The sequence below is a fragment of the Triticum urartu genome, chromosome 5, assembly GCF_003073215.2.
Source record: "Triticum urartu cultivar G1812 chromosome 5, Tu2.1, whole genome shotgun sequence".
NCBI classification, from domain to species: domain Eukaryota; kingdom Viridiplantae; phylum Streptophyta; class Magnoliopsida; order Poales; family Poaceae; genus Triticum; species Triticum urartu.
In genome coordinates, this window is record NC_053026.1 from 324,086,006 (window position 1) to 324,108,459 (window position 22,454).

The window sequence follows — 22,454 nt, forward strand, 5'->3', positions numbered from 1 at the left end:
CGTACCCCCAAACGATCAGATACGGAGCCAAAACCCTAATTCCACCGCCGCAACTTTCTGTATCCATGAGATCCCATCTTGGGGCCTATTCTGGAGCTCCGCCGGAGGGGGCATCGATCACGGAGGGCTTCTACATCAACACCATAGCCCCTCCGATGAAGTGTGAGTAGTTCACCTCAGACCTACGGGTCCATAGTTATTAGCTAGATGGCTTCTTCTCTCTTTTTGGATCTCAATACAATGTTCTCCCCCTCTCTTGTGGAGATCTATTCGATGTAATCTTCTTTTTGCGGTGTGTTTGTTGAGACCGATGAATTGTGGGTTTATGATCAAGTCTATCTATGAACAATATTTGAATCTTCTCTGAATTCTTTTATGTATGATTGGTTATCTTTGCAAGTCTCTTCGAATTATCAGTTTGGTTTGGCCTACTAGATTGATCTTTCTTGCAATGGGAGAAGTGCTTAGCTTTGGGTTCAATCTTGTGGTGTCCTTTCCCAGTGACAGTAGGGGCAGCAAGGCACGTATTGTATTGTTGCCATCGAGGATAACAAGATGGGGTTTTCATCATATTGCATGAGTTTATCCCTCTACATCATGTCATCTTGCTTAAGGCGTTACTCTGTTTTCATTAACTTAATACTCTAGATGCATGCTGGATAGTGATACCTCTCCGTCGTATCTACTTTTCCAAACACTTTTGCCCTTGTTTTGGACTCTAACTTGTATGATTTGAATGGAACTAACCCGGACTGACGCTTTTTCCAGCAGAATTGCCATGGTGTTGTTTTATGTGCAGAAAACAAATATTCTCGGAATGACCTGAAACTCCACGGAACATCTTAGAAAAAATAATAAAAAATCCTCGCCAAAGATGAAGACCAGGGGGCCCACACCCTTCTCACGAGGGTGCCCCCCCTAGGGCGCGCCCCTACCTCGTGGGCCCCCTGGATGCCCTCCGACGCCAACTCCAACTCTATATATATTTGCTTTCGGAGAGAAAAAAAATCAGAGAGAAGAAATCATCGCGTTTTACGATACGGAGCCACCGCCAAGCCCTAAAACCTCTCGAGAGGGCTGATCTGGAGTCCGTTCGGGGCTCCGGAGAGGGGGATTCGTCGCCGTCGTCATCATCAACCATCCTCCATCACCAATTTCATGATGCTCACCGCCGTGCATGAGTAATTCCATCGTAGGCTTGCTGGACGGTGATGGGTTGGATGAGATTTATCATGTAATCGAGTTAGTTTTGTTAGGGTTTGATCCCTAGTATCCACTATGTTCTGAGATTGATGTTGCTATGACTTTGCTATGCTTAATGCTTGTCACTAGGGCCCGAGTGCCATGATTTCAGATCTGAACCTATTATGTTTTCATGAATATATGTGAGTTCTTGATCCTATCTTGCAAGTCTATAGTCACCTACTATGTGTTATGATCCGCAACCCCGAAGTGACAATAATCGGGACCACTCCCGATGATGACCATAGTTTGAGGAGTTCATGTATTCACTATGTGCTTAATGCTTTGTTCCGGTTCTCTATTAAAAGGAGGCATTAATATCCCTTAGTTTCCAATAGGACCCCGCTGCCACGGGAGGGTAGGACAAAAGATGTCATGCAAGTTCTTTTCCATAAGCACGTATGACTATATACGGAATACATGCCTACATTACATTGATGAATTGGCTAGTTCTGTGTCACCCTATGTTATGACTGTTACATGATGAACTGCATCCGGCATAATTATCCATCACTGATCCGGTGCCTACGAGTTTTCTATATACTGGTTTACGCTTATTTACTTTCCTGCTGCTACTGTTACAATCACTACAAAATACCAAAAACATTACTTTTGCTGTCTTTACTTTTGTGTTGCCGCTACCACCACTATCATATTACTTTGCTACTAAATACTTTGCTGCACATACTAAGTTTCCAGGTGTGGTTGAATTGACAACTCAGCTGCTAATACTTGAGAATATTCTTTGGCTCCCCTTGTGTCGAATCAATAAATTTGGGTTGAATACTGTACCCTCGAAAGCTGTTGCGATCCCCTATACTTGTGGGTTATCAAGACTAATTTCTGGCACCGTTGCCGGGGAGCATAGCTCTATTCTTTGAGTCACTTGGGATTTATATCTGCTTATCATTATGAAGAACTTGAGAGATCCAAAAACCAAGATCTATCCCTCAACTACGAGGGGAGGTAAGGAACTGCCATCTAGCTCTGCACTTGATTCACCTTCTGTTATGAGTAAGTTTGCGACACCTACACCTGCTTCTGCTATTCGTTCTGATATGTCGCATGTTATTGATGATGCCACTTCTGCTATGCATGATACTTATGATGAAACTACTTCTATGCCTGATACTACTGTGCCCCTTGGTGAATTTCTTGATGAACAAATTGCTAGGGCTAGAGAAAAAGAAATTATTGAATCTGAATACGATGATGAAAATATGCCTGTTATTCCTGAGGGCTATCTTTTTGATATGGAATCTTCTGCTGCTATTTTAGCTTGCAAAGATAGATATGAGCTCAAGAGGTTATTAGTCAAATGGAACAAAGAATCACTTAGAGATAAGATGAAACCCGACCCTGCTTTTGCTACTTCACCTATTTGTGTTCCTGATAAGGATTATGAATTCTCTATTGATCCTGATATAATTACTTTGGTTGAATCTGATCCGTTTTATGGCTATGAATCTAAAACTGTTGTGGCACATCTTACTAAGTTAAATAATATAGCCGCCCTGTTTACTAATGATGAGAGATCGCTTTACTTTTATATACTCAAAATATTTCCGTTCTCATTAAAGGGTGATGCTAAGATGTGGTTTAATTCTCTTGATCCTGGTTGTGTGCGTAGTCCCCAGGATATGATTTATTACTTCTCTGCTAAATATTTCCCTGCTCATAAGAAACAAGCTGCTTTGAGGGAAATATACAACTTTGTGCAAATTAAAGAAGAGAGTCTCCCACAAGCTTGGGGGAGGCTTCTCAAGTTACTTAATGCTTTGCCTGATCATCCCCTTAAGAAACCTGAAATACTTGATATCTTTTATAATGGACTAACCGATGCTTCCAGAGATTACCTGGATAGTTGTGCTGGTTCTCTTTTCAGGGAAAGAACACCGGATGAAGCTGAAATTCTATTGAATAATATGTTGACAAATGAAAATAATTGGGCAACTCCTGAGCCAGCTCCTGAGCCAACTCCTGCTCCAATTACTGAGCCTATTCTTAACCCAACTCCGAAGAAGAGAGGTGTTCTATTCCTCAGTCCCGAAGATATGCAAGAGGCAAAGAAATCTATGAAAGAAAAAGGTATTAAAGCTGAAGATGTTAAGAATTTACCTCCTATTGAAGAAATACATGGTCTTAATATACCGCCTGTCGGGGATATACCCCGCGGTGTAAACCGGCCGGAAGTTAACCCGGCCGGACTTGGCGGTTTATCTGAAGACCCCGCTGACACTTGGCAAGTTACTGGCGACCCGCCCTGACCTGGCGGTTTACAAGCAACCCACTTGGTCATTATGACTCACTTGTGATCCGGCGTGCGGGATCGACGGATGACAAGGCCCAAAGCCCAGAAGGCCGGTTCACATTTAACGGTGGGCTGGTTTAAGAGGAAAGGCACGAGGAACATTATCTTACAAGGAGCTAAGACCTGGACTTGTATCCGGTTTGTATTAGAGATAGACTAGTCCTAATCCTAATAGGACTCCACATGTAAACCGCCCCTTCAACATATATAAGGAGGGGCAGGGCTCCCCAAAAGGGGGAAGATTCACAAGTTCCACAAGTTGGACAAGTTAGGTTTAGACAATAGCTCTCGAGATAGAGCACTCTTGTAACCGTGATCATCATCATCAATATCAGTGAAGCAGGATGTAGGCTTTTACCTCCACCGTGAGGGGCCGAACCTGGGTAAAACATCGTGTCTCTCGTCCCGCTCAACCCCTCTCAAGCTACCACATAGATGCGTTGGCCTCGTGACTAAGTCATGACACTAAAGACATCTGCCGTGACAATTCCACGATAGTTGGCGCCCACCGTGGGGCCTGCACACGGTGGTGTTGAGTTCTTGGAGGGATCTCTCATAGGGATCGAGAGGTTTGCAATTTTTTCAGGAAAGAAAAGCTGATTTGGGAAGATCCGCATCAGCGTCAAGTTCATCAACCCAGATTTATATTTGATGAGATTCAAATGTTCGAGAGAAATTAGGATTTGGGTCGAGATCTGTTAACTACTGCAAGTCGCCGAGATGAAGCGGTCAAATCGCCGGAATCCTCGTTTTTCGTCTGATCGAACAATCAAGATGCACATGTACCAAGGAATCGGGCCAGCTGCAGTATTTTCACGTGAAGGAATCATACTGTTTCAACTAGTAGTCGATCGGATCGGCTGGTACAAATTCACGTTAAAAAAAGGGAGGGGCTGCGACCCGAAATTGGATACGACCATGATTCAGAGACGGATACGACCATGATTGTGGTTTCGCTTCGAGCGACCTTCCGCCCCAGTACCTCGAGCCGCCGGCGCCCCTACGCAGCAGTGGCACCTGCCTCCGCCGACAAATTGCCACGACCACTATGCTTCGTAAACCGCCGCAACCTGACGCCAATCCGAGTCATCGCCTGGTCGTCCGCGGCCTTGACTCAAAAAGTGGCTCCCCCGCCAAAGCTGCGGACTCACGCGGCCTGCTAAACTGCCATCTGCAGTTGGAGCCACGCCTCGGAACGGTCGCTGACCGCTGCTCAGACCACCCGGCGTTGACTCGTCGAGCCGCAGTCACCGTAAATCGCCTCCATCCACCGGACCAGAAGCTCAATTCCGCACTGCTGCTGAGTTACCGCATCGATCCGGCCTCGCGGGCCTCACCCCGCCCCTGCTATCTTTACTAAACCGCCAATACGGCCACAAGTTGTCGTGCCTCGTCAATTCGTCGGCCCACTGCGGTCCTGTGCTAAATCGCCGGTGCCTCTCCATCGCTGTTGTGGCTCAAACTGTTGCCCATGTTTCGGCCCAGAGCCGGCCTACCGCCCCGTCGACTTGCCCCGTTGCTCAGGGCCCAACATCTACATGGATTCAAGGACGCAGCCTTCGGCGTGGTCGACAGCGCCGGTTTATCACCTCGCCCGTGCTCTCTGCTGGCTCACACCACTGTGTGCCCCTTCCGCGCAACCCCGCTACAACGCCATCGTCGCCTCCGAGCAACTCACCCCCGAGTCACCGCTGGTTCGGACCAAACCGGTCGTATCCGAGCCGCCGTATCACCTTTGTGGTGAATTGCCGCACCGGCTGGCCTCGAGTCGCCACTTCCATGGCCGACCACGCCCTCTGCCGGACTCTGCTTCGTCACGCGATGATCCTACCATAAGCCCGGTTGACCCGCCCAGAGCCGCGTCGACCTACAGCTGCGCCTGAGCCGCCTGATGGCCTCTTGAGCCCGCCTCTGTTGACCCGCTGGGCCGACGTGCCCTTGCTGGGCAAGCCTTGTCTCGCCAAGTGAAAAAAAAACTTTTGATTATATCAAAAGATATACGAGGCGTTCCCGAGGATAAATATGCTCCAATTTCTTGGAGTGAAGGTTATACAAACTACGGCGAACTCTGGCAAGGCCCTTGAAAGGATCAACACAAAAGTTATTGGTTATCTATGGACGCCATATAATGATCATCTGACGCCTAAAAATCAGGTGATATTTATCTTACATATTTTGTTAAATACATGTTAATTTCCTTCGACAAACAACTACTCCGCCCTGCTGTATTTTTGGTACGCAGGACAATGATTTACTGCAAATATGGTTTATACCACGGAGACAGAGCACGTACTGGTAATATTGCACCCGGTATGCATCTGTGCCTCGTTACCTGGTAAATGGATGTGCGCGAGCCGCCGCCCTTGCAGCCCGGACTACTTCAACTCACCGGGACCATCCCTGCGAATTAACTCGCTCGTTCGCGCCGGCTTACAATGCCGCGGTCGACTCATCTGTCTGAGCTGCCTTTGATGCTACGGTCGTCTTTGTCGTCCGTCTCTCACAGCCTGGTCTACATCAACATACCGGGCCGCACCTGTCTGCATGAGCTTTTTATTGGGTATGAGCAAGTCACAGCTTGGGAGCCCGGTTTTCTTTCCGATTGGAGACAAATTATCATCAACCGCCGTTTGCACTGGATGGTTCAATGGGCAGGCGCACAAGTCGCCGCCACTACAGTTTTGATTAACTTCAAATCGCCAGTTGGAAGGAACCATTGGCCGAGTTGCTGACACGGCTCATATGGGATCATTTACAACCCGCCGTAGTCACCTCAACCTTCTATGGATTCACATCGTGCTATCAACGCCAATGATATACAAGTTATGCCGGTTTATATCACGGTCAAATATGGAGAGTCTCAAGCCAACTCCTCGAGTCACCTTTGAAACTCGGGGGCTACGATGACATGACTCAGCGAATCTTGCCAGTTTTAGCAAATTTAAGAACCCCAGGACGATGGAGGGAAATATAACCCAGTCCTGGAGGCTACTGTTATATTGATGAAAATTTAAAGGCCGTCAGAAAATTTCCGGTTTACAAAGTATATGACAGTTACAAAATCCCGACTCAATGAAGAAGATCCGGGTCATCAGAAAGGATTCCGGTTTAAAATCCGGCTCAAGGGAAATCAGTCTGACTGCAGCTCTCAAATATCTGGTTTACAGTCCGGTTCAAGGGAAATTTGTTCTCCCACAAAGCTCTGAAGCACTCAGATCCGGTTTAACAATGTCCGGTTCAAAAAGGAATAACTTCTCGCAAGTTCGAGTTTAAAGGCTGTTAGAAAATTTCCAGCTAAAAATGAAGATTCCGGTTTAAAATCCGGTTCAAGGGAAAGATGTCTCCCACAAAGCTTTGAAGCTCTCAATATCCGGTTCAAGATCCCGGTTCAAAGAAGAATTTATCTCTTGCAAAAGTTAAAACTTGTCGAAGAGGACCTGCTGCCATGATGTGCGGTTCAAACATGGATATCCTGCCTTATTAGCTTATCATATTATTGATCACTTGGGGGCTTGGTCGTATCCGAACCATAGCAACACCTTTTGATAGGCGTAAAGCCACAGCATCACTTGGGGACTTGTGGTCACGTCTGAACCATAGTCACGCCTCTTGATAGGCGAGAGCCACCAGATCACTTGGGGACTTGGTCACGTCTGAACCAGTCATGCCTCTTGATCGGCCTAAGGCCACAGAATCACTTGGGGGCTTGGTCGAACCCGAACCATTGCCATGCCACTTGATCGGCATAAATGCCACGGTTTCATTTGGGGACCTGGCTGACTTGAACCATAGCTACACCTATCGGGAGCTTGGTCGTGTCCGACCATGGTAACGCCATCTGATCAGCTCAAATAAGCCTTTTTTGCAAACGGTTTTATCATTGCCTTTGCTTCACAATTTTCTTTGATAGATATTTCTTTCTTTTTGTTGTGTTTTTAAATCGACATTTCTTAAACCGGTTCGACTGTCAATTACAAATGGACGGGACACGGTCAAATTTTAATCCGGAGACTATCTGCCCGGTTTGATTTTCTGTTACCATCCTATTATGGAGTAAACCGGTGTTTATCAAACCGGCTCGGCTTTCAACTACAAGTTGTCAGTACACGATCAAGTTATAATCCGGAGTCTATCAGCTCAGTCTGGTTTGACTACAAGTCACCAGTATTATATGGTTAATCCGGTGTTTATCACAACCCGGCACGGTTTTATCATGAACCGGCACAATATGGAAGGAGTTATCAGTACTCAAGATTTGGGTTATCACCCTTACTACAAAAAGTTGGTAAAACCAACGATGTGATTCAATGTCACAGGTATGATATATTTCATATTTGATTATTCCAAATGCAGCCTTGGTTATAAACCCAGGTTATATGTTGGGCATTATGACCCGTCCGGTGGTAAACCGCCAGGACACTTTAAACTTGTTGTATGCAGAAACAGGTTGAATAAAGCATGATTATAAATCACCGGTGTTTATTAAACCGGTAGTATGATCCGGTGTTTATTAAACCGGCCTGGCTTTGGACAATAAGTCGCCAGTATATATATTTGGATTGCGCCATTGGAATCATGCGCTTACAAATCATTGGGTTATATTATTCAAATAGCCAAACTTGGCTGAAATTTCATTATGATATTGAATGAATAAGGTTTTCATACCGGATTATATTGAATAGCCAACATGGCTGGATTTTTATTATTAAGGCTTTCAAAGTCGCCATAGCGCAATGTCTACTCTTTTATCAAAGGATATGATTTATTCTACAATGGAAGGAATAGTCCCGAGTCGCTGCAGGCTTACAACCCAGCACTTGAGGGCTACATTATTCAAATCGAGATTACATGCAAGTCTCATGTTGCTGCAAGCATGCATCATGACACTTGGGGGCTAATGCAAAGTCATTTTTACTAGTCTTATTGAAGATCCGACTCATCATATTATAATGAGCCGGCCCTTGGGGGCTACCAATTGCTCCTATCAACAATTCAAGGTACACAAGTTTTCGTCCATAATATTGAAGGATTCATTGCTCAGTTGGTAAAGCACAAAACTCTTAACCTTGTGGACGTGGGTTCAAGCCCTACGATGGAAGCTACATTATAAGATGTTATTTTCATTGAAGTATATATCAAGTCCCGGTTCAGTATTATCTTACTAAGCCGGCCCTTGGGGGCTACACATCACTGCTCAAGTCTACATGATTATATTTATAAAGTCCCTGCTAATTATTGCATAATGACCCGGCCCTTGGGGGCTACACTGATTGAAGTTTTTATAAGCAATTGCAAGTCCCAGGTTGCTGCAAGCATGACAACCCAGCACTTGGGGGCTACATATATGGAGTATTCAGTTTATATGATTGAGATGAACAAACCGGATTTCTTCAAGGTTGAAACACTTATTGGAGCAAGTCTTAAGTTATCACTATGTTCTCCTCTTAAGACTTGGGGGCTACAGGTATTATGCATATAAAGGAGGAACATCTTCATTTTATTAGTTTTGAGCAAATCAGGAAGATCAATTACATGACCCGGTGTTGACAACAATTATGACCCGGCGCCATCAATATTTATAAACCGGCCATTTTGGTAATATTAAACCGGCAAGTTTTACATCTTCAAACCGGCTGAATATCAGATAAGTATTTTCAGACCCATATTTCTTAAACCGGCGGAGCTGAGTCAAAGGAGTTATTCTTCACAATATTTCTCGGTGACAAGCCAATGTCGGCAAATTGATCATGAAGCTGGTCTGTTGGCCCGGATTTCCCAGAAGGAGGAAATAACAAGGACTTAAGGATGATCAGGTACCGGTTTACAAAAATTCATAACCTGGAGCATAACCTGTCAAATTTGTTCTTGTGTTTATTTTGCAGCATAAGTTTACCATGAATAAATCCAAGCTAAACTTGGGGGCTAATGTCGGGGATATACCCCGCGGTGTAAACCAGCCGGAAGTTAACCCGACCGGACTTGGCGGTTTATCTGAAGACCCCGCTGACACTTGGCGAGTTACTGGCAACCCGCCCTGACCTGGCGGTTTACAAGCAACCCACCTGGTCATTATGACTCACTGGTGATCCGGCATGCGGGATCGACGGATGACAAGGCCCAAAGCCCAGAAGGCCGGTTCATGTTTAACGGTGGGCCGGTTTAAGAGGAAAGGCACGAGGAACATTATCTTACAAGGAGCTAAGACCTGGACTTGTATCCGGTTTGTATTAGAGATAGACTAGTCCTAATCCTAATAGGACTCCACATGTAAACCGCCCCTTCAACATATATAAGGAGGGGCAGGGCTCCCCAAAAGGGGGGAGATTCACAAGTTCCACAAGTTGGACAAGTTAGGTTTAGACAATAGCTCTCGAGATAGAGCACTCTTGTAACCGTGATCATCATCATCAATATCAATGAAGCAGGATGTAGGCTTTTACCTCCACCGTGAGGGGCCGAACCTGGGTAAAACATCGTGTGTCTCGTCCCGCTCAACCCCTCTCAAGCTACCACATAGATGCGTTGGCCTCGTGACTAAGTCATGACACTAAAGACATCTGCCGTGACAATTCCACAACACCACCTATTGAAGAAACATATGATCTCAATTCTTTATTTATTGAAGAACCTCCTAACCCCGATATCCCGACACAGGTAGTAAAGGTAAATTCTCTCTATAGATATGATAAAGCTGAAGTCCCTCCTACTAAAATTGTTAGTCAGTGCTTGGATGAGTTTGATAACTTTATGTTTAAGCAAGACGACTTCAATGCTTATTTTGGTAGACAATTAAAAGAAAATGCTTATATGATTAGACGCTTGGGTGATTATATGGCTAATATTAAAGGTGAACTTAAACTTGTTAGCAAACATGCTTCTATGGTTACCACGCAAGTAGAACAAGTGCTTAAAGCTCAAAAAGAAGTGCTTGATGAAATGAATAGTAAGAAAAATGATTATGTTGTTAGAGTGGCTACTAGAACTGGTAGAATGACTCAGGAACCTTTGTATCCTGAAGGCCACCCTAAGAGAATTGAGCAAGATTCTCAGAGAAATAATATTGATGTTCCTAGTTCTTCTAAAAAGAAGAAAAAGAAAAATGGTAGAACTGTGCGAACTTCTAGTGAACCTATTGCTGAACCACCTGATAATCCAAATGATATCTCTATGTCTGATGCTGAAACACAATCTGGTAATGAACATGAACCTAATGAAAATATTAATGATGATGTTCATGATGATGCTCAACCTAGTAATGACAATGATGTAGAAATTGAACCTGCTGTTGATCTTGATAACCCACAATCAAAGAATCAACGTTATGATAAAAGAGACTTTGTTGCTAGGAAACATGGTAAAGAAAGGGAACCTTGGGTTCAGAAACCCATGCCTTTTCCTCCAAAACCATCCAAGAAAAAGGATGATGAGGATTTTGAGCGCTTTGCTGAAATGATTAGGCCTATCTTTTTGCGTATGCGATTAACTGATGTGCTCAAAACAAATCCTTATGCTAAATATATGAAGGATATCATTACTAATAAAAGAAAGATACCGGAAGCTGAAATTTCCACCATGCTTGCTAATTATACTTTTAAGGGTGGAATACCAAAGAAACTTGGAGACCCCGGAGTACCTACTATACCTTGCTCCATTAAAAGAAATTATATTAAAACTGCTTTATGTGATCTTGGAGCTGGTGTTAGTGTTATGCCTCTCTCTTTATATTGTAGACTTGACTTGAATAAGCTGACACCTACTGAAATATCTTTGCAAATGGCTGACAAATCAACTGCTATACCTGTCGGTATCTGTGAGGATGTGCCTGTTGTGGTTGCAAACGTTACTATTTTAACGGACTTTGTTATCCTTGATATTCCCGAGGATGATAGTATGTCTATTATTCTTGGAAGACCTTTTCTTAATACTGCAGGGGCTGTTATTGATTGCAACAAAGGCAATGTCACTTTTCATGTTAATGGTAATGAGCATACGGTACACTTTCCGAGGAAACAACCTCAAGTTCACAATATCAATTCTATCGGAAAAATTCCATCGATTATATTTGGAGGTTTTGAATTTCCTCTTCCTACTGTCAAGAAGAAATATGATATTCTTATTATTGGGGATGTGCATATCCCTGTTGAGGTAACTTAGTGTTATTCGAAATTTCTCCAGTTTCATGATTATCGGAATGAGTTTGTTAACAAGACCCGATCAACCTTGTTAGTGGATTCTTTTTGATGAGCATGAGATGGATGAAAGTAGAAGCACAAACTTTTGTACCCTCTCTATATTTTCTGTTAATTAGTAGAAATAAAGTAAAAATAGTTTTTTTCGTCTGTTTCTTGACTTATCCGTGCAATATAAAAATATCTCGAAAATAAAAGTCCTCATAATGACATGCCAATTTAATATGATTTTTTCGGGAATATTTGAGGATTTATTGTGCAAAAATTACCGCGGGAGGAGCTGCCACCTGGCCACGAGGGTGGTGGGCACCCCCCCCTCTAGGGCGCGCCCCCTGCCTTGTGGGCCCACGGTGGCCCTCCTCCACTTATCCCAGCACACATCTTCTTCCTCTGTCTCATACAAACCTGAAAAACCAACTCAAGCACGAGTTCCAGCCACTTTTGCTGTGATTTTCGATCTCCTTGCTCAAAGCACCTCTCGCAAAACTGCTTGGGGAGATTGTTCCTTGGTATGTGACTCCTCCATTGGTCCAATTAGTTTTTGTTCTAGTGCTTTATTCTTTGCAAATTTGTGCTGCATAGGTGACCATGTTCTTGAGCTTGCATATCAAATTTATATGGTTCCAAGTATTTCTAATGCTTGATATAGGCTCTAGGCACTTGTAGGAGTAGTTGCTATTAGTTTTATTGAAGTTGGTTCACTTTTGTTTGAAGTTACTAAAAATTTCAGAATTTTTCAGAGAAAAACAATATGCTTAGGAAGATGTTCCAAGGTGGTTCCTCTAAGAAGCAAGGACCCAGGATTGCTATGCGCGATGCTGACGAGGATCCACCAAGAGACACTCCAGTACGGCCTTGCGAATGGCCGTCGGAAATTTTATGGACCGTGCGGGAATTAAAGAAGAATTCAAAGCATATTTGCGCAATGCCGGTCTTGAGGATTTTGAGGCTAACAAATGCCCCCAGTATCATGATCTCATGACTTCATTTGTGAGGAGGTTTGTGTATTCATCTTCGCGTAATTCTCCTTCAGTCATGTTTGATCTTTATGACAAATCATATACCATGGACCTAGAGGATTTCACTCTTGCTTGCAAACTTCCATCATGGGGCAGTATTAGGGATCCCCCTAAATCTGAATTTAGAAACTTTCTTGCTAGTATAATTGTAGGGGAATCTAGAGATATAACGCAGGCTACCATAGGGAGCATTCACTTTCCTGCTATACATTATTTTGCTCTCTTCATCGGTAGATGCATAAATGCTAAGGATGAAGCATGTCACATGTGTGTCCCTGATCTTAGCATTCTTAGGAGTGTTGTGTTAGGAGACCAATCTTATCATATGGGAGCCATTGTAGCTCGTAGGTTGCATCATAATAGACATAATGGAGATTTCTTTGGAGGAATTTATGCAACCCGCTTAGCCCATTTTCTTGAGATAGACATTCGTGAGGGTGATACGGAGTTGCCTCCTGCATATTTAGATTATAACTCTATGGCTTCGCACCAGTTTGTCGAGAGGCCTGAATCACCTCTCTTATATCGTTTAATTTTTGATAAACAACGTGTTTTCCGTATTACTCTCCCTACTCCTACCTTCTTTGATTCACAGACGAAAAGAAGATATGTTATTACCAGAGAGGAGGAAGAAGAGTACGAGAGGAGAGCGGAGGCAGCTCGACTCCACGCTGCAGCTCAGCAGGCGATAACCGCTGCACATCAGTATGATCTCAACTATTCTTCATCGCAGTACGACCCCAGCTACACCTACGGGTACCCGCCAGGCTATCCCTGGCAATAGACCAACTTAGGCCAAAAGCCTAAGCTTGGGGGAGTACGTATTTCTCACCGACATTACATTTATGTTCACACACGCTCATTGCTAGATGTCGGTGCTCATACTCTTTCATTGTAATATCCATGCTAGTTTATTTTCTTTTTCCTGCTTTCTTCTTGTGTGTTTGTTAAACCTTAAGAAAACCAAAAAAATTACTAGTAGTTTATTTTTCTGCTGTAGTAGTAATAATTAAAAAGAAAACCCAAAAATATTTCCCGTTCTTCTTTTGCTTGTTGGGAGCTTTCTCGTGTAAATAGTTTTATTTCTTTTCTTTCTTTGGGGGTCAGTAGGAGAAGACCATAATTAAATTGTTGAAGTGGCTCTTATATGCATTATTGTTGATTTAACCAAGAGCCCATATTGCTTTGTCTTCTCCTGTTTTATTGAATGCTCGCAGATTCCAGCTTAGTCCAATGCACGTACACTCTTATTATTATTCACACCGTTCGGTCGTGCAAGTGAAAGGCAATTATGATGATATATGATGGACTGACTAAGATGAGAAAAGCTGGTATCAACTCGACCTCTTTTGTTTTTGTAAATATGATGAGTCCCTCGTTCTTGATTCAGCTTATTATGAATAAACATGTTTGCAATGACAATTAGAGATCGTAGTTGCTTGTGCCATGCATGATTAGCTATGAGTTATAATGATCTACCTTGTGTGCCAACATGCTATTGAGATGATTATGATATGGTATGATGGGGTGGTATCCTCCTTTGAATGATTTAAGTGACTTGACTTGGCACATGTTCACGCATGTAGTTGAAACAAATCAACATAGCCTTCATGATATTTATATTCATGGTAGATTATATCCTACTCATGCTTGCATCCAATGTTTATTAATTTTAATGCATGTACATGGCTGTTGTCGCTCTCTAGTTGGTCGCTTCCCAGTCTTTTGCTAGCCTTCACTTGTACTAAGCGGGAATACTGCTTGTGCATCCAATCCCTTAAACCCCAAAGTTATTCCAGATGAGTCCACTATACCTTCCTATATGCGGTATCTACCTGTCATTCCAAGTAAATTTGTATGTGCCAAACTCTAAAACCTTCAAATAAACATTCTGTTTTGTATGCTCGAATAGCTCATGTATCAACCAAGGATGTCCTTATCTTCTGTGTTAGGCGGGTTATTCTCAAGAGGAGTGGACTTCGCTCCTCACTCACGAGAAAATGGCTGGTCACCGGGATGCCCAGTCCCATGCTTTATGCAAACTAAATCAAAATTAATTGCAAACAAAACTCCCCCTGGGACCTGATGTATGTTGGAGGCACTCGTTGTTTCGAGCAAGCCATGGATTCATGTTTGTTGTTGGAGGGGGAGTATAAACTTTACCATTCTGTTTGGGAACCGCTTATAATGTGTGTAGCATGGGAGATATCGCCATCTCTTGGTTGTTATGTTGACAATGAAAGTATATCGCTCAAAATACAATTTACCTCTATTTCAAAACCGAGCTCCGGCACCTCTACAAATCCCTGCTTCCCTCTGCGAAGGACCAATCCATTTACTTTTATGTTGAGTCATCACCCTCTTATTAAAAAACACTAGCTGGAGAGCACAACTGTCATTTGCATTCATCACTATTAATCTATGTTGGTGTGACTATGATTGGATCTCTTTTACCATGAATTACAATGTCTAGTCAGTCCTTCATCTTTAAAGGTGCTCTGCATTTATGTTTTGCGGTCTCAGAAAGGGTTAGCGAGATACCATCTTGTTATATCATATTATGATTGTTTTGAGAAAGTGTTGTCATCCGAGATTTATTATTATGACTTGCTAGTTGATTATGCTATTGATATGAGTAATTATGAGACCTGAGAATTATTGCAAATGTGGTTAGTTATGATCTATGCTGAAAACTTGAATACTGGCTTGACATAGTTACAACAACAAGAGCAAACAGAGTTTGTAAAAGTTTTTCTTTCTTTCAGTTTGTCAACTGAATTGCTTGAGGACAAGCAAGGGTTTAAGCTTGGGGGAGTTGATACGTCTCCGTCGTATCTACTTTTCCAAACACTTTTGCCCTTGTTTTGGACTCTAACTTGTATGATTTGAATGGAACTAACCCGGACTGACGCTGTTTTCAGCAGAATTGCCATGGTGTTGTTTTATGTGCAGAAAACAAATATTCTCAGAATGACCTGAAACTCCACGGAACATCTTAGAAAAAATAATAAAAAATCCTCGCCAAAGATGAAGACCAGGGGGCCCACACCCTTCTCACGAGGGTGCCCCCCCTAGGGCGCGCCCCCTACCTCGTGGGCCCCCTGGATGCCCTCCGACGCCAACTCCAACTCTATATATATTTGCTTTTGGAGAGAGAAAAAATCAGAGAGAAGAAATCATCGCATTTTACGATACGGAGCCGCCGCCAAGCCCTAACACCTCTCGGGAGGGCTGATCTGGAGTCCGTTCGGGGCTCCGGAGAGGGGGATTCGTCGCCGTCGTCATCATCAACCATCCTCCATCACCAATTTCATGATGCTCACCGCCGTGCGTGAGTAATTCCATCGTAGGCTTGCTGGACGGTGATGGGTTGGATGAGATTTATCATGTAATCGAGTTAGTTTTGTTAGGGTTTGATCCCTAGTATCCACTATGTTCTGAGATTGATGTTGCTATGACTTTGCTATGCTTAATGCTTGTCACTAGGGCCCGAGTGCCATGATTTCAGATCTGAACCTATTATGTTTTCATGAATATATGTGAGTTCTTGATCCTATCTTGCAAGTCTATAGTCACCTACTATGTGTTATGATCCGGCAACCCCGAAGTGACAATAATCGGGACCACTCCCGGTGATGACCATAGTTTGAGGAGTTCATGTATTCACTATGTGCTAATGCTTTGTTCCGGTTCTCTATTAAAAGGAGGCATTAATATCCCTTAGTTTCCAATAGGACCCCGCTGCCACGGGAGGGTAGGACAAAAGATGTCATGCAAGTTCTTTTCCATAAGCACGTATGACTATATACGGAATACATGCCTACATTACATTGATGAATTGGAGCTAGTTCTGTGTCACCCTATGTTATGACTGTTACATGATGAACTGCATCCGGCATAATTATCCATCACTGATCCGGTGCCTACGAGTTTTCTATATACTGGTTTACGCTTATTTACTTTCCCGCTACTACTGTTACAATCACTACAAAATACCAAAATCATTACTTTTGCTGTCTTTACTTTTGTTGCCGCTACCACCACTATCATATTACTTTTCTACTAAATACTTTGCTGCGGATACTAAGTTTCCAGGTGTGGTTGAATTGACAACTCAGCTGCTAATACTTGAGAATATTCTTTGGCTCCCCTTGTGTCGAATCAATAAATTTGGGTTGAATACTCTACCCTCGAAAGCTGTTGCCATCCCCTATACTTGTGGGTTATCAGATAGCGGTCGATGAGTGGAGTAATAGTAGTAGATGCAGGCAGGAGTCGGTCTACTTGTCTCGGACGTGATGCCTATATACATGATCATACCTAGATATTCTCATAACTATGCTCAATTCTGTCAATTTCTTAACAGTAATTTGTTCACCCACCGTAGAATACTTATGCTCTCGGGAGAAGCCACTAGTGAAACCTATGGCCCCCGAGTCTATTTTCATCATATTAATGTCCCAATACTTAGTTATTTCCTTTGCTTTTTTACTTTGCTTCTTTATCACAAAAATACTAAAAATATTATCTTATCATATCTATCAGATCTCACTCTCGTAAGTGGCCGTGTAGGGATTGACAACCCCTTATTGCGTTGGTTGCGAGGATTTATTTCTTTTGTGCAGGTGCGAGGGACTCGCGCGTAGCCTCCTACTGGATTGATACCTTGGTTCTCAAAAACTGAGGGGAATACTTACGCTACTTTGCTGCATCATCCCTTCCTCTTCAGGGAAAACCAATGCAGTGCTCAAGAGGTAGCAAGAAGGATTTCTGGCGCCGTTGCCAGGGAAGTCTACGCAAAAGTCAATATACCAAGTACCCATCACATACCCTTATCTCCCGCATTACATTATTTGCCATTTGCCTCTCATTTTCCTCTCCCCACTTCACCCTTGCCGTTTTATTTGCCCCCTCTCTATCTATCCTCCCTCTCTTTCTCTATTTGCCTCTTTTTGCCGGCTTCCTTTTGTTTGCTTGTGTGTTAGTTTCACGATGGCTCAAGATAACACTAAATTGTGTGACTTCGCCAATACCAACAATAATGATTTTATTAGCACTCCGATTGCTCCTCTTACCGATGCTGAATCTTGTGAAATTAATACTGCTTTGCTGAATCTTGTCATGAAAGATCCATTTTCCGGCCTTCCTAGTGAAGATGCCGCTACCCATCTAAATAGCTTCGTTGATTTGTGTGATATGCAAAAGAAGAAAGATGTGGATAATGATATTGTTAAATTGAAGCTGTTTCCTTTTTCGCTTAGAGATCGTGCTAAAGCTTGGTTTTCGTCTTTGCCTAAAAATAGTATTGATTCATGGAACAAGTGCAAAGATGCTTTTATCTCCAAGTATTTTCCTCCCGCTAAGATCATCTCTCTTAGAAACGATATTATGAATTTTAAGCAACTTGATCATGAACATGTTGCACAAGCTTGGGAGAGAATGAAACTAATGACATGTAATTGCCCTACTCATGGTTTAAATTTATGGATGATTATACAATTTTTTTATGCCGGATTGAATTTTCCTTCTAGAAATCTTTTAGATTCGGCCGCGGGAGGCACTTTTATGGAAATCACTTTAGGAGAAGCTACTAAACTCCTAGATAATATTATGGTTAATTATTCTCAATGGCATACTGAAAGATCTACTAATAAAAAGGTGCATGCGATAGAAGAAATTAATGTTTTGAGTGGAAAGATGGATGCACTTATGAAATTATTTGCTAGTAAGAGTGTTTATTCTGATCCTAATGATATGCCCTTGTCTACTTTTATTGATAATAATAATGAATCTATGGATGTGAATTTGGTTGGTAGGAACAATTTTGGTAACAACGCATATAGAGGAAATTTCAATCCTAGGCCTTATCCTAGTTATCCCTCTAATAATTATGGTAATTCCTACAACAATTCTTATGGAAATAATAATAAGATGCCCTCTGATTTTGAATCTAATATTAAAGAATTTATTACTTCGCAAAAGGGTTTCAATGCTATGATTGAAGAAAAATTGCTTAAGATTGATGAGTTGGCTAGGAACGTTGATCGGATTTCTCTTGATGTTGATTCTTTGAAACTTAGATCTATTACACCTAAGCATGATATCAATGAGTCTCTCAAATCCATGAGAATTTCCATTGATGAGTGCAAAGAAAGAACCGCTAGGATGCGTGCTAAGAAAGATGCCTTTTATAAGAGCGTGTTCTTCTAGTTCATATGAAAATAAAGATGAAGATCTAAAAGTTATTGATGTGTGCCCTATTAAATCTTTGTTTTTCAATATGAATCTTGATAATGATGGGACTGAATATGATCTACCTTTACCTAGAAGGCGTTCCAAGAATTCGGAATTTTTGATCTTGATGCTAAAATTGATAAAAGTGGGATTGAAGAAATTAAAACCCTAGATGTTGCTAAACCCACTATTATGGATTTCAAGGAATTTAACTATGAAAATTGCTCTCTGATTGATTGTATTTCCTTGTTGCAATCCGTGCTAAATTCTCCTCACACTTATAGTCAAAATAAAGCGTTTACTAAACATATCGTTGATGCCTTGATGCAATCTTATGAAGAAAAACTTGAATTGGAAGTTTCTATCCCTAGAAAACTCTATGGTGAGTGGGAACCAACTATTAAAATTAAAATTAAAGATCATGAATGCTATGCTTTATGTGATTTGGGTGCTAGTGTTTTCACGATTCCAAAGACTTTGTGTGATTTGTTAGGTTTCCGTGATTTTGATGATTGCTCTCTAAACTTGTACCTTGCGGATTCCACTATTAAGAAATCTATGGGAAAAATTAATGATGTTCTTATTATTGCAAATAGGAGTTATGTGCCCGTAGATTTTATTGTTCTTGACATAGATTGCAATCCTTCATGTCCTATTATTCTTAGTAGACCTTTCCTTAGAATGATTGGTGCAATTATTGATATGAAGGAAGGAAATATTAGATTCCAATTTCCATTAAGGAAAGGCATGTAACACTTTCCTAGAAATAAAATTAAATTACCTTATGAATCTATTATGAGAGCCACTTATGGATTGCCTACCAAAGATGGCAATACCTAGATCTATCCTTGCTTGTTATGCCTAGCTAGGGGCGTTAAACGATAGCGCTTGTTGGGAGGCAACCCAATTTTATTTTTATTACTTTTTTTTGCTCCTGTTTAGTAATAAATAATTTATCTAGCCTCTGTTTTGGTTGTGTTTTTTGTGTTTAATTAGTGTTTGTGCCAAGTTGAACCGTTGGGAAGACTTGGGGAAAGTCTTGTTACACTTGCTGTAAAAAACAGAAACTTTAGCGCTCACGAGAACTGTTACCATTTTTATTTGGAAAGTGCTATTTAGTTAATTATTTTTGCAGATAATTAATAGATAAATTCCTCACACCCATCAATTTATTTTAGAATTTTTGGGGTTCCAGATCTTGCGCTAGCTACATATTACTACAGACTATTCTGTTTTTGACAGATTCTGTTTTTCGTGTGTTGTTTGCTTATTTTGATGAATCTATGGCTAGTAAAATAGTTTATAAACCATAGAGAAGTTGGAATACAGTAGGTTTAACTCCAATATAAATAAAGAATGAGTTCATTACATTACCTTGAAGTTGTCTTTTGTTTTCTTTCGCTAATGGAGCTCACGAGATTTCTACTTTGAGTTTTGTGTTGTCAAGTTTTCAGGTTTTGGGTAAAGATTTGATGGATTATGGAACAAGGAGTGGCAAGAGCCTAAGCTTGGGGATGCCCATGGCACCCCCAAGATAATCTAAGGACACCTAAAAGCCAAAGCTTGGGGATGCTCCGGAAGGCATCCCCTCTTTCGTCTACTTCTATCGGTAACTTTACTTGGAGCTATATTTTTATTCACCACATGATATGTGTTTTTCTTGGAGCGTCTTGTATGATTTGAGTCTTTACTTTTTAGTTTACCACAATCATACTTGCTGTACACACCTTTTGATAGAGCCGTACATGATTCGGAATTTGTTAGAATACTCTATGTGCTTCGGTTATATCTTCTGAGTTATATAGTTTTTCTCTAGTACTTCACTTATATCTTTTAGAGCACGGTGCTGGATTTGTTTTATAGAAACTATTGATCTCTCATGCTTCACTTATATTATTTTGAGAGTCTTAAATAGCATGGTAATTTGCTTAAAATCCTAATATGCTAGGTATTCAAGATTAGTAAAATTTTCTTATGAGTGTTTTGAATACTAAGAGAAGTTTGATGCTTGATGATTGTTTTAAGATATGGAGGTAATAATATCAAAGTCGTGCTAGTTGAGTAGTTGTGAAATTGAGAAATGCTTGTGTTGAAGTCTGCAAGTCCCGTAGCATGCACGTATGGTAAATGTTATGTAACAAATTTGAAACATGAGGTGTTATTTGATTGTCCTCCTTATGAGTGACGGTCGGGGACGAGCGATGGTCTTTTCCTACCAACCTATCCCCCTAGGAGCATGCGCGTAGTGCCAAGGTTTTTGATGACTTGTAGATTTTTGCAATAAGTATGTGAGTTCTTTATGACTAATGTTGAGTCCATGGATTATACGCACTCTCACCCTTCCATCCTTGCTAGCCTCTTCGGTACCGTGCATTGCCCTTTCTCACATTGAGAGTTGGCGCAAACTTCGCCGGTGCATCCAAACCCCGTGATATGATATGCTCTTTCACACATAAACCTCCTTATATCTTCCTCAAAACAGCCACCATACCTACCTATTATGGCATTTCCATAGTCATTCCGAGATATATTGTCATGCAACTTTCCACCATTCCGTTTATCATGACACATTCATTATTGTCATATTGCTTAGCATGATCATGTAGTTGACATAGTATTTGTGGCAAAGCCACCGTTCATAATTCTTTCATACATGTCACTCTTGGTCCACTGCATATCCCGGTACACCGCTGGAGGCATTCATATAGAGTCATCATTCTAGTATCGAGTTGTAATCATTGAGTTGTAAATAAATAGAAGTGTGATGATCATCATTTTGTAGAGCATTGTCCCAAGTGAGGAATTATATAAAAAAGAGAAAGGCCATAAAAAGAGAAAGGCCAAATAAAAAATGAGAGAAAAAGAGAGAAGGGACAATGTTATTATCCTTTGCCACACTTGTGCTTCAAAGTATCACCGTAATCTTCATGATAGAGAGTCTCTTGTTTTGTCACTTTCATATACTAGTGGGAATTTTCATTATAGAACTTGGCTTGTATATTCCAACAATGGGCCTCCTCAAGTGCCCTAGGTCTTCGTGAGCAAGCAAGTTGGATGCACACCCACTTAGTTTCTTTTGTTGAGCTTTCATGCATTTATAGCTCTAGTGCATCCGTTGCATGGCAATCCCTACTCCTTGCATTAACATCAATCGGTGGGCATCTCCATAGCCCATTGATTAGCCTCGTTGATGTGAGACTTTCTCCTTTTTGTCTTCTCCACACAATCCCCCTCATTATATTCTATTCCACCCATAGTGTTATTGTAGGATCGAAAGTATGTCTAGAGGGGGGGTGATTAGACTACTTGACCAAATAAAAACTTAACCTTTTCCCAATTTTAGTTCTTAGCAGATTTTAGCTATTGTAGGACAAGTCAAGCAATCATCACACAATTCAAGCAAGCATGCAAAGAGTATATTGGCAGCGGAAAGTAAAGCATGCAACTTGCAAGAATGTA